The sequence below is a fragment of the Anomaloglossus baeobatrachus genome, unplaced genomic scaffold, assembly GCF_048569485.1.
Source record: "Anomaloglossus baeobatrachus isolate aAnoBae1 unplaced genomic scaffold, aAnoBae1.hap1 Scaffold_2584, whole genome shotgun sequence".
Classification (NCBI taxonomy): domain Eukaryota; kingdom Metazoa; phylum Chordata; class Amphibia; order Anura; family Aromobatidae; genus Anomaloglossus; species Anomaloglossus baeobatrachus.
In genome coordinates this window covers 62,711-66,961 of record NW_027442137.1, presented here as the reverse complement: position 1 = coordinate 66,961, position 4,251 = coordinate 62,711, and the positions used below count along the sequence as shown (strand labels likewise).

Sequence of the window (4,251 nt, the reverse complement as noted above, 5' to 3'; positions counted from 1 at the left end):
ATAATTAGTTGGAGTGTGCAACGCAGGCAGATGCGCTCTGCAAATGTCTTGGCACTAGTGGGACTATAGCAAAGTCCAATAGCCACGTATAGGATGCCACTAGGTACACTGAGTGTTTGCTAGTATAATGGCTAAGTTAAAATTAGTTGGAGTGTGCAACGCAGGCAGATGCGCTCTGCAAATGTCTTGGCACTAGTGGGACTATAGCAAAGTCCAATAGCCACGTATAGGATGCCACTAGGTACACTGAGTGTTTGCTAGTAAAATTGCTTAGTTTAAAAAAGTTGGAGTGTGCAATGCAGGCAGACGTGCTCTGCAAATGTCTTTGCACTAGTGGGACTATAGCAAGGTCCAATAGCCACGAATAGGATGCCACTAGGTACACTGAGTGTTTGCTAGTATAATGGCTTACTTATAATTAGTTGGAGTGTGCAACGCAGGCAGATGCGCTCTGCAAATGTCTTGGCACTAGTGGGACTATAGCAAGGTCCAATAGCCACGAATAGGATGCCACTAGGTACACTGAGTGTTTGCTAGTATATATGGCAAAATTATAGATGGAAAGGGAGAAGGGGAGGGGGGGAGAGAGGAGGCTGTAATTGACTACAAGGGTATGAGTTATGAGTGATCATAGGGATAGTGTTACATAAGTGGAAATACCTATGGAGGACCGGATGTGTAAGCGCATACCTTATACAAACCTATAGAGTGCTGATGGGTGAGAGTGTGATGTTAGATATAAGACATCCTATAGTGAATAGTGAGCCGTAATCAAGTGCAACAGGGATATTTCACGTGACTATGGGAACATGGAAGGTAAAGAAAGGGGAGAAAAAACTGTTAGACAAGGTAATCAGACATAATGTAACCAGTTGATCAGACATGACAAACATGACAAATAAAAAACAAGGAAGAATGGAACTCCATACATAGTGGAACCATATATAGTGTGAACACGAAAAAGAACCGGGCGTTAGAAAAAATGTGCACGGCCCAATGAATCAAGTCGGTTCTTCATATTCATGGTTTAAGCCCTTGGGTTCCAACGTGCCCAGAGTATATATCCAGAAAGATTCCCTTTCTTTGAGCTTCCTAATTCTATTGCCTCCTCTGCGTATGGCTGGGACATGTTCGATGACTTGGAATCTTAATTGGGCCACTGTGTGATTATGCGTCACAAAATGGTGTGGGACTGGTAATAGAATCTGCTTACAATGTATTGTTGACTTGTGCTTAGCACAAAAAAAGGGAATCTTTCTGGATATGTACTCTGGACACATTAAAACCCAAGGGCTTAAACCGTGAATATGAAGTACAGACTTGATTCATTGGGCCGTGCACCATGTCACCATGTGTGCAATTGCATTGTCCAATGGCTCACAATGGTTATGCGTTTTCATTGGATGGATAATCGAAGCCATGTTTTTTTCCTTTCTCTTGGGTTTGTTGTGTGAGTAGCCTATAGGATTAAGTTAGTTACCGCAGGCAGTGGATTTAGCTTCCTGTCTTTGGTCCAGTGGTAGATTGATTGTTTGGTCTATGAGCTGTTATGGGTTTTAATCCAGGTGAATGCCCATGGGCTGCCTATAACTGTGTGAAATATGTAGTTTTACTGGGCTGGGATGAGAGAATCCATCGAAGCATGGTGTAGGGATTGTGGTTCCTGTGTGCTAAGAAGAAAGGCTAGCACCAGCCAGAAAGCCCCATTACAGCCAATAATCAACCGCTAGCCGCTGGAACTCGTTGCTCTAGATCATGTCAAACTCTCACCAAGCAGGAATAGATACATTAGCCCACCATCCCACCCAAAGAGCAACTTCTGCTGCGCAGCTGGCTTTCTAGGCAGCAGCGCTATTGTGATGTCAGCGGGGGACATTGTGACAAGCCAGTGTTCCGTCACTTCATGTTGTGCACTGTTCAAACGGAAAATACATCAACAGGCAGACTACAGAAAAGCTTACTGACAAAGGATAGAGAGGGGCTTTCTCAGAGGGCTTTTTACAGTTTGTCTATTCCCAATTAGCCGTTTAAGTATGCTTAATGAAAGTACTAATTCTTTCATAGGCCGCCCATTCTTAGTATTTGACGTTCCTTATATTGCGGTATCAGGCTTCGCAGCAGGTTGCAAAACATTCATCACCCATGACTGTCCCCAATTGGGCTCAGAAGCTAAATGTCTATCATGACCTCTCTTTTTGAAAGTCCAAGAGCAAGCAAACTCTTCCTCCAGGAGAGGGAGCCAACAGATCACTAAAGACATTGCTCAAAGAAAACACCGAAAAACAATGGAAGCTTTAATTGGAGTGGAATCTGATAGACAGCACCTGATGCCAAGTCTGCATCTTCTAACACCTGCAGTCACTGCAGCAGCTGAATCCAATGTGTCCAAAAGGGATCTATTCTATTCAATTGCAAATGATCTAGATAAGACTGAGAATAAGATACTGCACGGGACATAGCAGAGTTGGTCAAGTTGAGTGGAGATGAGTTTGCTATTTGGCACAGCTTTTGCATCAATAAAGCAAGTAAAAGGTGTGAAAGATAAAAAAAAAGGGTGAAAGTGTGAAAAGTGAATTGGCCAAATTGAGGTGCATATAAAGTTTTTGCTTTCTTTCAATTCACTAATGAGGCTCATTTGAATCAGGTGAATTGAGTTCTGCTTTTGGAAACTCGGTTAAGAAGGGGTGCACCGGTCCTGGAGGTACTGCAATACCAGGTCAATGCGTGGAGTGGACAGAGCAAGATTTTTTCCATCTCCTTGTTCTAAAAATCCATTTAATATATGGTCCCTAGAGAGGGGACGTATCAGATATTAAACTGATAAGAACAGATTTAATTTTTTTTTTTTCTGTTTATCAGTAGGACTTCAAAATAACAAAGGTGATCGCCTCCCGTTGCCTGGGAACCGTCCAGGCACAAGAGGGCTATGTGTCACCAGAAGGCGCACACACTCCCTCAAGGCCGGCAGACGTGCAATCCCAGGCACCTTCCAGTACCGACCAAGGTAGCGTCCTCCGAAACTACACTTGATCTTAGCCAAAAGGCCGAGAAGCTATAACCCGAATTGGTTACGGCCTTGAGTGGCACCCTGGCCTATACCGGACACATCTTAGGGAGAGGGAGACAAACCCACGCCTACAGAAGACATTTTGTCACCCAAGCCAAACCCTTGAAAAGGCTGTTTTGCAGAGCAAAAACAAGGAGAATGGTACTTTTTGCAGCCGCCGCCCACTGCAATGAATCTGAATAACTCCTCCTTTTGGGCACAAGCACCTCCCCTCCCCCTTGCAGTCTTTCCAATTCATGATACAAAAAGACGGACGGACAGGACAGGACAGGACCATCTGCCTGACTTTCCGTCACTGCCACCCTTTGCCATCCTTGCCCGTAGAAAGCCCTTTCATCATCCCCAAACCCTAATCTTTTCCCTTCCCTTCCCAGCTGCGTCTCACTCCCTTTCATTAGGAAGTGAGCGCAGCCTTTTCTCCGTTCTGCACATGCGCGACGTTAAACACAAATGCGCAGGCGTGCGTTCCATTAGCCTCACTGCATTCCACTCCCATACAGGAAGTGGGCACAGCTATTACTACGGTCGCACATAAAAGAACCCACGGCCACCACTGCACATAGCTGACTCCACCACAGGACACCCACTTCTACACCAACGCAGGTAAGACAGGATCGGCACCTCTATGCTCCCGTTACAATCAGGCTCAGTCACCATGTGATAACGCTCTCAACTCTTTAGTTGCAGGCTCCCCTTGCTTCACCTCCACTGGCTGTGCTGCCATTTCCTCTCCCACCTGGAAGTTATACTTTATTCCACTATTTTCCTGTTTCTCTCTTCCCCCTTTTCCCATAACCTACTTTTATCTGCATTTGTGGGGTATCTATATGCTATTTACATCATAGTTTTATTCATTAATATGGAAGGGAAGAGTGCCCATGAGAGTGTTGAACTGCGGAGAGCAAAAGATTAAGCTGCTCCGATTTGCCACCATTGATAAGCTGTTCTCAGTAGATACACATGCTATCCAAACAGCAGCATCCACCATTGCTTCAGCCCACCCATTCAGTGACAGCTCACCAAGTCAGCCAGAGGAGTGGTGTAAGGAATTACACGTAGGCACTGACTCCACACCTTCACATCACAAGAAGGGGGTCTACAGGCTAGTGCAAGAATACGAGCAAGTCTTCAGCAAACATCCGCTAGACTTTTGAAAAATAAAAGGGGTCAAACACTACATCCCC

At 45.0% G+C, this 4,251-nt stretch overlaps 1 pseudogene; it reads right to left on the bottom strand.

Annotated features, from left to right (window-relative positions):
* Window positions 1-2,679: 2,679 nt before the first annotated feature.
* On the bottom strand, window positions 2,680-2,885 carry LOC142263447 (U2 spliceosomal RNA; annotated as a pseudogene).
* Between the last annotated feature and the right edge of the window lie 1,366 nt (window positions 2,886-4,251).